The sequence below is a fragment of the Crocodylus porosus genome, unplaced genomic scaffold (assembly GCF_001723895.1).
Source record: "Crocodylus porosus isolate Cpor-Errol unplaced genomic scaffold, CroPor_comp1, whole genome shotgun sequence".
In the NCBI taxonomy this organism is placed as follows: Eukaryota; Metazoa; Chordata; order Crocodylia; family Crocodylidae; genus Crocodylus; species Crocodylus porosus.
In genome coordinates, this window is record NW_017728906.1 from 41,871,969 (window position 1) to 41,884,102 (window position 12,134).

Consider the following 12,134-nt stretch of genomic DNA (forward strand, 5'->3'; position numbering starts at 1 on the left):
GCGTGCCCCAGTGCCTCCACCCGGCGCTGCACGCACGTGGCGTCCCGCCCCGGCTAGGCGGCTGCGCCCAACGCCGAGGAGCGGCCCGGCCTCACCTCACCTCACCTCGCCTTGCCTTGCCTCCAGTGCTGCTGAGCGCCCCCGCTGCGGCCCGAGCCTGCGGAGCCCTGGCACAGCCCCCGCTCCCCGCCCGCGGCGCCTCCTGCGGCTGCCTTCCTTCTCCTCTCTCTTCCTAGCTCTCTCTCAGCTCGTCCTCTCTTCCCCACCATCACAACACGCTTAACCAAAAAAGAAGGCCCAGGAGCACAGGTGGTACGTGAAGTTTTATTGATTGTCCCCAGGCTTAGAATATTTAGAAACCCTGGTATTTACTATTAAAAAGAGCAACATTTATGGTTCTTAATTGTATGAATATGCACTGTGTCCTGCCGTGTACCCTTCACCCCAGTTTTGTCTGGTGTCGCCACGCTGCAGCACCTTGCGGATTTTTTTCAGTACTCTGCCCAAAAATGTTGCCTGCCTCTGGTTTGCACTACCTCTATTCCAATCTACAGCTGGTTTATATGGCTACCATAGCTGATAAAACAGTGTTTTATGATTACTACTTGTTTTGATGTTTCATAGTTTTCAGGGTCGGAAGGGACCTGAGTAGATCATGTCGTTTTAATGCATAGTCTGTTACCTATGCGTATGAAAAATTTGCTGGTGGTACTTAAGGCTGTGTCATTTCAGATTGGTGGCATTTGGCCTCCCAGAGTTTGGGAACTGCTGCCCTAGCAGAATTGCCCTAACAGGTTTGCTTGATTAGTTGAATGACTTTTGCAAAGGGGACTGTTAACAACAGGTCATTAATGGGCCATTGACTCCTTTGCTGTCTGAATAGTAATTCCAGTGATACCCTGCCCCCACCTCTGCCTGCAACAGCTGGGATAGAGGGGAGCAGTGTCCCAGATTTCATATTGTCCCATGTAGTCACCCTAGCTGTGTATATCTTTGTTTTGGGATATGGCTTAACCAGAGAACTTGGGGAGTGGATAGAACTGCTAATTATCATTGTGTTTTAGGGCCAGGACAACTGCAACTCACAGTAGCAGAAATAAGGGGCCACTGGTGGGCTGGGCACCCCTGGGCATTGTCAACCTGTGATGGGAGCAATCAACTCTACAACAGCAAAGGCATCTGGAAGTAATGGCCCCTCAGGCCAGTGGGACTCCAGGTACCCTAAGCACGCTAGAACTTCCTGAAGGAATCTGGTGACCCATGATTTGATAGACATTACGGCTGGAAGGGACCTCAGAAGATTGTTGAGTCCAGCCAGCCAGAGGCAGGAAGGAAGTCAGCTGGGGTCAAAGGATCCCAGCAAGATAAGATAAACATCCAAACGTCTCTTAAAGGGGTCCGGAGTAGGTGCTTGTACCACCTATGGCGACAGTCTGTTCCAGGCCTTGTGGGGCTCAGACAGCAAAGAAGTTCTTCCTTATGTCTAGCCTGAAACGGTCTTGGAAGAATTTGTGACCATTTGACCTTGTCATCCCTTAGGGCGCTCTCTGGTGAACAGGCATTACCCCAGATCCTGATGTACACCCCTTATATACTTATAGGCAGCCACAAGTTCCCCCCCCTGAGCTGGTGCTTCTCCAGGCTGAAAAGAGGCTCTCAGCCTCTCATCCTAAGGTCTATTCTCCTGCCCTCTGATAATGCATGTGGCTCTCCTCTGGACTCTCTCAAGCTTATCCACATCTTTAAATCGTGGAGCCCAGAGCTGGATGCAGTACTCCAGCTGCGGCCTCACCAAGACCGAGTACAGTGAGAGGATGACATCCTGGGATTTGCTAGAGAAGCCTCTATGGATGCAAGCCAGAGTTTTGCTCACTTTACCAGCTGCAGCTTCACATTGGTAGCTTATATTCATCTTCTGGTCAATCATGACCCCCAAGTCCCTTTTGGCCATGGTGCTAGCAAGTATGGCACTGCCAAGCCTATGAGCATGCTGCAGGTTTTTCTTCCCAAGGTGGAGCACCTTGCATTTTTCAGTGTTGAAAGCCATCAGGTTTTCATGCACATATTTTCTGAGCCTGTTAAGGTCGGCCTGGATCACTGTCCTGTCCTCAGGTGTGGATGCTTTACCCCAAAGTTTGGTGTCATTGATGAACTACATTGATGAAGGGTAACAATTCTCCCTCACCCTGGTGGTCCCATACTGGGGGTGGTAAAAAACCAACACAAAATACCCATTTAGCAACTTGGCTTTTTCCTGGGCATCAGTTGTCCCATATGGTTTAGCAGAGGTCCAGTGTTACCCTTGCTTTTCCTCTGGCTCCCCACATATCTAAAAAAGAACTTGTAGCCAGTTGGAGTTCAGTCACAGCCTTGGCTTCCTGGTTCACTCCCTACAGGTTCAGACCAGTGCAGAATATTCCTCCTTTGAGGTGGATCCAGTCTTCCATCCTTTATAGGTCTTTCTTTTAGACACAGGAGGTCCACTAGTTCCCTGCAGAGCCAAGGGGGCTGCTGTGCCCTTTCCTGCCTTTCCTCTGAGATGGGGTAGACATTGCTTGTGCTTCCAGGATCACTCCCTTGAGGTGCAACCACTCATCCTGAACTCCCCTCCCCTTCAGATTGTGGTCCCTTAGGGCCTCGCCAACAAGCCTCCTTAGCTTGTCAAAGTCAGCTTTCCTGAAATCGAGGACTTTTGCATTGCTGACTGACTTGCCAGCCTTACCGCGGAGGGTGAAGGGGATCAGCTCATGGTCATGGTCTCCCAGCTTCCCTTCGATCGTTAGATCACTGATTAAGTCATCCCCCGTTGTTAGTACCAGGTCAAGCAGTGCTTTGCCTCTCATCAGCCCATAGACTTCTTGAGTCAGATAGATCTCATGAGGAAGCTTTGCAATCGTTTGGAGTGCTCTTCCCACGAGATGTCTAGGTAGTTGAAGTCTTCCATGACAACTGTGTACCGAGAGCCGGCAGCATCAGCCGGTTGCTTGGCAAATTCTTGGTTGAGCTCTTGATCCTGGCTAGGAGGTCTATAGTAGACTCCCACCATGGATTTTACATTAACCATGGATTTTAACCCAGAGAGTCTCCGGTCATCCACCCTGGGTGCTAGTGTTGGCTTGCAGAGACATGTAGCTTTCCTTGACGGAGAGAGCTACACCCCCACCCCTTGTGTCTATGCAGTCTGACCTGTACAAGGTATACCTGTGGCCCAGTCATAGGTGGAGTCCCACCAGGTCTCTGGTATCCCTGTGACATCATAGTCATTCTTGTTTAGCAGGAGGACCATTTCCTCATGTTTATTCCCCAAGCTCCTGGCATTGGTGTAGACACGTATGTGTCCCACTGGGGTCCCTTGCCTTCCTTATGGATTGCTCTGGGGCTGGGGTAGGGGTGGGTTCCCTTGAGTGCCTCAGCCTGCTGGATTTGCAAAAGATGCCCAGTGGGCGTGCTGTGGCAGTAGTCCTCCCCATCCCCCAGTGTGCTTAGTTTAAAGCCTGGTGGAGCAGGTCAGCCAGTCTGGCTGACAACAGCCTCCTCCCCAGTGCAGTGAGGTGGAGGCCATCCCTTTCCAGCAGCTCACTGCCTCTCTCACCAAAGAGCAGACTGTGATTGTGGAAGCCGAAGCCTTCCCGATGACACCAGCTCCGCAGTCTTTGGTTAACTTCCTTGATCCTCCTCTCCCTCCTCTGCCCATAGCACGAGATGGGAAGAATTGAGGAAAACACTACCTGTGCCTTCAGTACCTTAAGCCCCGCTCCCAAAGCCCTGTAGTGCCTCATGACCTGGCTGGGATTGCTCCGAGCCATGTCATTTGTGCCCATGTTGATAAGGAGCCTAGGGTAGTGGTCAGTAGGCCAGATGAGTTTTAGGATTCTCTCGGCTACCGGGAAGCAGCAGACCTCCCAGGCTAAAGGGTCGGGGCAGCAGATCGTGCCCTCAGTCCCCCTCAGGAAGGGGTCTCCCATGACAACCAGTCTACGAGTGGCCTTAGTGAGAACAGGGACAGTAGCTGTGAGTGAGCCTGCATTGCCTGCAGGAGCTGGCAGCTCTGCAGGCTCTGCTGGGGGTGCAAGATGTTTGTGCCTGTTGCAAAGCTCCAGAGAGGAGGGGACCCTGGTGCAGCAGGCCCTGGTGCCGTTGACCACCTTGGTCCAACCCCCTGGCTGGACAGTATCGAAGATCCTCGAGTCCTCCCTTGTCCTGGAAAGTGACCTTGGTCTACCCTCCACCTCCAGAGGGTGAAGGGCCTGGCAGTAGGAGACTCTCCTGCTGGCCATCCCTGATGGCACATGGTCTCTGGACTGCAGCCTGGAGCTCCTCCGTCTGGCACCCCAGAGACTCCAAAGAGAAGCAAATCTCACAAGGGCAGGTGGCCATGCTCCCGGTCCCATGTGCCTGGATATGTGCCAGGCAGCCCCCGCAGCCGAGAGCCAGAGGCTCTGTGTACGTGGAGCCTGGAACCATGGGTTCTGTCCGGGTGGAGGCCTCAGACTCCGAGGGGACCCTTGGGGTGCGGCGTGTGTCCATCCGCATTGTGTCACTGGTAGCCCAACTACTGATGGGACTACCTTCCCAAGGGCTCACTGGCAGGGCCTTGGGCCCTCCTTTTCACCCTGCTACACAAACTCCCACACGAAACTACTTCACCGACCCAAAAGACTGCCTGTTTGCACGTCCTGTTCGTGACGCTCTGGCTGCGTGGCTCCTTGCAGGGCTAGGCCAAGTGGGAGCCGGGGAGGAGGGCATGACCCTCCTCAGCTCCACTCAGCTGCCCCACAGCTGGGCTACATCCCTCCCACCACAGGCCCCTGCTTACCTTTGGGTAGGCTGGGGCTTGTCGGGGGTCCTGAGGGTCCCTGGGCTCAGTGGTGCAACTGGCTTCCACCCGTGCATCTCTTACTGGAGCTGGGGCCTGAATGATCCTAGTTTGTCTGTTACAAAATCTGAAATGTTCTGATAAACCCCCAAATCTGTGTTTTTCTGTGATTTAAATGAAATGCCACTGTATATAGGTATCAGGTAAACACATTTTTTTAATTGAGCTATTTACAATTTTAAAACAATTTGGAAGCCTACCAGTGCCTCAGTCATTTATAATAAAATTAATTCTAAATAGCCCCCTATTTTCGTGTTTGATTTTTGGTTTTTTTCTCATGGAAAATGAGAAGAGGGGTCCCCCTGCCCCCTCTGCTCGCCCAGACGTGGGTCCACTTGTGGCTGTTTTCCCCCCTCCCCGCTACTTTTTTGCAGTGAGCAGCCCTGATACGCTAGTGTCCTGCCCATGCTGTAATGTCGCACTCCCAAGCCCCAGTGCCCCTTACTCCTGACCCACAGCCCTCCACCTCCCCCCGTCCCTGTTGGTGCCCCTCACTCCCAACACACAGCTCCCACCTCCCCAGCCCTGCTGGTTCCCCTCAGTCCCAAGCTGCTGCCCCCCACCCTTGCCAGTGTGCCATATGGTTGGCTCACAGCATGCCACCATGGTTGGCTATTTGCCCATGGTGGCACCACTCAGACTTGAATGATTAAGCTCTGCTGAGTCAATAGAATTCAGAACTGATTTGGCCCAAGGTACAAAATTAAAAAAAAAAAGTTTGTATGACATATAAGTAGATGGCAAATGTGTGTTATTGAGTACCTGTGCTAAAACTTGCAGCAGTTTCAACAACAACAAAAAAGGTAACGTGCATCAACTTTGGAAGAACTAAATGCATGGGTAGTATATACAGTTTACTGCAGCTATGTATAATTTCAAGGTTATTGTTTTCAAATTTGCTCATCGCTTCTACATGCTTAGGGTAAGCAGGGTCTGACAGTAAGGAAATGGGAAAGTTGTTGGGTGGGGAGTTGGGGTGAAGTAAAGAGCATAGGGGCTACCTGACCCCCTATATTTGTTTTCCCTGATGTAGCAGTAGGAGGGGGACAAATTCAAAGTGAACCTCCAATAATTCAATTCTATATCTAAAAAATTATAACAAATGTATAATTTTTCTATATACAAAATCTAATTATTGGGGACATTGTCATATAATTAGGGTCCTTTTTTATTTGAGTAAATACAGTGACTTCCAGTTTACAGCTTGCTCTTGTATTAGTTTCATTTTCCCTGGTTATATTTTAAGAAATAGGTTTAGTTTCATTTCCCCTTGTTACATTTTAAGAATAGTAGTGAATGTGGTTGCAAGCCAGGTGCAGGAAAAGAAACCCAGTATATTTTGTGCAGTCACTTCTATGGTTTCATTTCTTCTGCTTCTGGTCATCAACTATAGGTGGAGTCTAGCAACTAAAAGGAAGAAACAGCTATTAGAAAGCAGTTTTCCCTTGGTCCAAAGCATCAGACAGGTAAGAGTTTCTCTTTCTCCTTTTTAAGGTAATTATTTAAAAGTCTGTATGAATGTAATTGAAATTTATCCTTTTTGCTACTTATATGTGCATAAAAAGTAGACACTGCATGGGAGTCTGAAATAAGAGAGTGATGTAACATTGTTACCAGGCAAAGGATTTGTCTTTGTGCCTGGAATACAAACTATCAGTATCTCTTCCAGCCTCCCGCCTTGTAATTCGATATACACTCGGGTCTCTCTTTATGCAAATTTGTTTATATGCGACATCCTTATTTATGTCACAAACTCGCTTTGTGCCAGCAAAGTGAAACATTGTAGGAGGGTGAGTGAGGCGGGCATGCAATGCCATCACGCACTTGCCTCAGTCTCATATCATCCATTGTGCTGTGCTGTGCTGTGCAGTGCTGTGCTACTTGCACTCCTATTGTGGTGCATCTATTTGGCTTTATTATTGAATTTAGTGAAATGTCATCTAACCAACTTTCTAGCGCATCTCCTAACCCCCCTCCTGAGCCAGCCATGAAGTGAAAAAGCAAGCTGGTATGTATCCCTATTCATTGCATGTAATAATAGATTTGCTTTATGCGAGGCTTTTTTGGAACGCAACCCTCACATAGAGAGACCAGAGTGTAGTCATTGCTTCCTCTTACTGGAGGTGCAGGTGAATGTTCAGTATGAGGATGTGTATGCTAAGGGGATTAGCATCTCAACCTGGCTACCACAAAGGATCAAATTTCAGTTAGAACAAGGGGCAGGGACTGATCTTTATTAACTCTTCCTACGCCTATCTTATCCATTCAGTCTGTCCAATGAAAGAAATTGCCCATAGAAATCCTTGCCTTACAGCAAGTAAAAGCTAAACAGAGGTAATTTAGCCCTCTACCATTCAGGCTACATGGATGTCTACAGAAGTTGCTTTTTTGCCATTTAAAGTGCTTTATCACCATGGCTTAACAAAAGCACATGGCTTTACAGCACTTTAAAATGGGTGCAGTGCTTTAAATTAACCCTTCTTAAATGAGGTATTAAATTTGAAACACTGGATTTTACAGCACTTTTAAAGCACTGTAGGTTGTTAATAACTTCTGTACGCTAGTCAAATTTCTGCCTGGTGGAGAAGCCCCAGGAGGCTGTGGAGTGCCTCTTGCCACCTATCCAGAAAAGTGCAAGGAGGCTTAGAGACCACACCTCAACCAAACTTGCCCTTCTTTCATGTTTAAGAGCACAGCAACTTTATACTGCTATAAAAAAGTGCTCTAAATTACAGCACTGCTCAGAAGGTGAATGTTGTAGCTATATTGGTCGAGAAGAAGAGGCAATCAGGACCCGTAGTAGAGATGATATCTTCTATTAGACCAACAAGATTTGTGCAAAAAAATTAATTAAAGAAATTATTTTGCAAAAATCTTGTTCTAATAAAAGATGGTATCTCTGCTGTGAGTCCTGATTGGCAGGGGGATTAGCATTTCAGCCTGGCTACCACAAAGGATCACATTTCAGTCAGAACAAGGTGCAGGGACTTGCTATAAAGCAGCTTGTGTTTGGTAACTCTTCCCAAATATGCCCCAACCATGTGGCTGGTCCAGTGAAAGAAATTACCCACGTAAATCTTTGCTTCTAGCCCACAGCAGATGAAAGCTAAACAGAGGTAATTTAGCCCTCTACCATTCAGGCTACTTTGCTCCAGAGAATCTTTTATTCTTATAGGCAGAGGAACAGTTAGAGCAAGTCACCTGCTGAGCTGTAACCCCTCTCCCCCACTTAACTCAATTTGATCCTTTGTTCCTAATTGTTTTCAGTGTTGAGAGAACTGCATCAGTCCACTTCATGCCAGTTGTGTGAAATGTTAAGTTATGAAATTGGATTCAGATGTATAAAGGATTGACATGAAAACTCATTCAAGGAATGACTGAATTTGAGGACAGAAAGGCTTTATTTACTACGTCTATTCACTGGTAAATAAGCCTACAACAAAGTCCACTATACCTAGCTGTAAAAGTGGTGGTATTTCATTAATACAGGAGAAGAGGTGGTGTCAGTTTTGTCAGCTTCTTAAGGCTTGGATCTGTTAACCAGAAGATCATCTGGGCGCAGAAGCAGTTTTTGTCAGAATGATTTCTCATTCTTGAAGTGTACCCTGTTAGCGACTTCCTTCCTTTTCTTGAAGTGCACCCTTCAGCTCAGCATCTTCAAAGCTTTTTTGTAGTTGTGTAAATTAAGTGAGAAACCCAAGCAGTAATTAACAAGAAAATCCTATTAATCAAACTGTTCATTACTGGTTATCAGAAAGTCCCAGTTTTGATTGAATTAACCTCCTGTTACCAAGGAATAGATCAGTGTGTAGTTATCAAAAGACCAAGGAGTTAAGCAATAAAGTTTGTCAGTGCTCAGCTTACTCTTCTGCTGTTCCCTCCTGCAATCCCTGGGAAAGTGTAGTAATTTGTACATAACACTCCTAAAAGTATCCACATAATCTGTTTCTACTAATTTGGGACATATCAAGAAATTGATTAACAACTGGGAAAAACACAAAGGTTTTGAGGAGTTATCCTTGAAGTATCAAGGGAACCACTGAGGCAAACGAAAGTAAATCAGGAGGAAACGCCTATCAAAACCCATATGGTTTTGATACCCAGATCTTTTCCTACACATAAACATGAGTTAATTGCAAAGAGATATTTACTATAATAATTAATCAAGAATAGACATTCCACACAGTCACATACCAGACACACAGAAGCCTGGTGTCAGCATAGGTAAGATAAGCTAGAAGTGATGCCTTATTATTTCTTTTCAAAAGATCCAGCCGGAAACTTACATCCTCCTGCACTATGCAAATGTCATCAATATTTTATATTTTAACTTCTGTGCGTAGGCCCAGCTCAACTTAAGCTTCGCAGTCATCAGAAGTTAGAAAGGATTACAGAGGGTATGTCTACACATTCCATTAATGTGCAGCAATAAACTCCACACCTTATTGCTTCCAGGAAGCTCCCGGGTGCACGGTTTATGGGTATGCTTGGCCCACAGCACACTGAGCCAGGTCAGAGCAGCCCTCACTGGCAGGAGGCCCATGGGGGTGGTCAGCCTGCCAGCCTGGGGCTGCTCTGACCAGTCTCCATGTGCTGCAGAGCAACTGGCTGAAGCATGAGGGTGCTTCAGCATAGGGCTAGCCAGCAGACAGCCCCCACACTGAAGCACCTTCATGCCTCAGCCATGTGGTCAGGGTCTTGTGCTGCTGCAGAGTAAAAAAAAGCTGCAGGCGGGTAGGAGTCGTATTTACAAATACTGCTGTGGAGTTTGTTTCCTGTGCCCTGATGGAAGTGCACATTTAGACACAAAGATATTTACTGCTGAGCTAATTAGTCAGCTCTGCAGTAAATGTCTAGTGTAGATGCACCCACAGAGTGCAGGGATTAAAGACCATAGTTCGGAAGCAGTCACCACAGTATTGCAGGAGGAAGTCTTTGCCTTCATTGGGCTGGACAAAAATTGAATTTGGATTATATTCAGGAAAGAGAGCGTATGAAAACTGCTCCTTTCTCTGAAGGACATAAGTTATATTAGTACTGAATGACAGAGGTATGAGCTGTTCCAGTGTGCTCCTACAGTGATACAAGCATTTTTTTCAGGGTTAAAGTTGCAGTGATTTAATTCATTTGTATTGCAAGATAGGTTACATCAGGGGTCAGCAGCTACCTAGAACCTGAGCCAGCTGCAAACATCTGCTGCCTCTGTACTCCAGCCCCAGGCTCCAGGGAGGCAGGAGATACCGACAGTGCTCCCCGCTGTGCTGCCCTCACCGCTTCTGTAGAGCAGCGTTGGAACCCAGTGCAGCAGGGCACAGCGGGAGGCTCAGAAAGCTGCTTGCTCTCAGCTCTCCGCTGCCCTGCCACACTTCCCCTGCAGGCGGGGGCAGCAGCGAGGGGCACAACCCTGCACTGCTGCCCACGCTGCTTCTGTGCACACAGGGGAAGTGTGGCAGGGCACCTAGGAGCAGGCAGCTTTCTGAGCCCCCTGCTGTGCCAGGTGCCAACACTGCTCTGCAAAAGTGGCGAGGGGAGTACTGCTGGTATGTGCTACCTCCCTGGGGCCGGGGCCGGGGCCGAGTGGCAGCAGATGTTTGCAGCTGGCCCAGGTTCTGGGTAGCTGCTGATAGTCACAAAGCCCAGGGTGGGGAGCAAGAGCTTTGGGTGGGAGGCAAGGGGCACAAGCAGGGTATCCTGCCAAGTACCCCCTGCCTGCATTTTGTTTTTCTGGCATGCCAGCACTCCGGCACCTTCCAAGGTAGGCACTCTTTGGGGGTGGGGGGTTTTGGCACTCCAGCCAAAAGATGTTGCCTACCCCTGAGTTACATCATAACAATGAATATCCACCCCATAGCAACAGCAGCTTCCCCTCCCATTTTGAAGTGGAGAAACATTAGGTCTCTCCATAAAGCTCATACTTTGTACCCAGTGCTCCTTTTCTTAGGAAGATAGGTAGAGAAGAGTGACAAGGCTTCTATTCAGGGTCATGAAAAGAGGTGTTGATGCACAACATTATTTACAGGCACTAAAATCAGTGGGTACTATGTAATGTATGGTACAAGCACCTATCCTGGGTAACTTGAAGGAATGCCTGGATGCTTATCTTGCTGAGGTGATCTGGCCCCAGCTGACTTCCTGGCCCTTGGGCAGCGGGGCTGGACCCAGAGATCTCACAAGGGCCCTTCCAGCCCTAATGTCTGTGAAATCTTTGAATGCTTAGCTGATTTCCTTCACTGGCATAGAAGCATGTGCTGCAAATGCCAGCCCCTTCTCTGGGTTAGCGAGCAGCAGGGGTGGAGTCCAGTGTTAACTCTTTCACAGCCCCTACTGAATTAAAGTAGCTTTTGGATGAGCAGCTAAACAACTGCTATCAGTATGTCAAAGGGTGGACTCTGCCCATGCTGCTTGTTGCCTGAAAGAGAAGTGACAACCATTTTGCCTCTCCATGAAAAAGCCAGATCTAGTCCATGACTAGAAACCTCTTGTGTCCTACATGCTGCCTTCCAAAAACAAGATGCATGTCCTGTTTGGGGGAACGTGTCGCATGCAAACAAATATCGTGTTAAGAAAGCCCTTACACTACCATGTTTCAAAGTCATGAGTTTCCTCACTGTACCATCTAAGCTCATCTTCCCCAGGTTCTCATACAAGATATCATTCAAGACAATGATTCTCTTAGTGCTGATGTGATAATGATGCTTTTTCTACCAGACTGAGGGAAGAGTGGGACATGAAAGAACAAACACTAAAAATAATAAGATGTGGAAGAAGGTTATTTCTTTTCAAGGGGCAAAAGAAGGACCTGGTTGGTAGTGGGTGATGAAAGATGGCAGATTTGACGTTAAATATGATGACTCGCCTCTCCACTGCAGTAGAGGAGGCAGTTAGCCATGTTAGTCTGAAGTCAGGTGGAAGGCACGGCAGGGTGGTACATTAACAGCAATTCTAGTTTTCTCTGATTAAAAAAAATCCCCAGTTTTCAGATTTAAAAAAGTAACCCAAAATCCATTTTTCCATGATTAAAATAAAACGCCGCTAATATATATACAGTGGTGTTTCATGAAAAAATGCAGATTTTGGGTTGGTTTTTTAAATCTGAAAATTGGGGATTTTTTTTTTAATCAGAGAAAACCAGGATCCCTGCACATCAACAGATGCTGTCTTTAAGGTGCCCACCTGCCCTGCCTTTCATCTGCCCCCTTTCCAGAAGCAGGAAAGGGAAGACAATGCTGAATTACTCCAAAATGTTTTGGGAATACTG

The 12,134-nt window shown here is 47.6% G+C and overlaps 1 protein-coding gene across 3 annotated transcripts in view; it reads left to right on the forward strand.

The window, feature by feature from the left end:
* The first annotated feature begins 94 nt into the window (after positions 1–94).
* The window catches only part of LOC109305835 (interferon-induced GTP-binding protein Mx1-like), a 40,273-nt gene continuing 28,233 nt past the window's right edge, over positions 95–12,134 (forward strand). For 2 of the 3 annotated variants that reach the window (XM_019528967.1, XM_019528969.1), the window contains exons 1-2: positions 95–309; positions 6,270–6,342. The gene's annotated coding sequence lies outside the window, so the exon portion shown is untranslated. Of the gene's footprint in view, positions 310–6,269; positions 6,371–12,134 lie in introns of all 3 variants that reach the window. The other variant, XM_019528968.1, reaches the window with a different exon arrangement.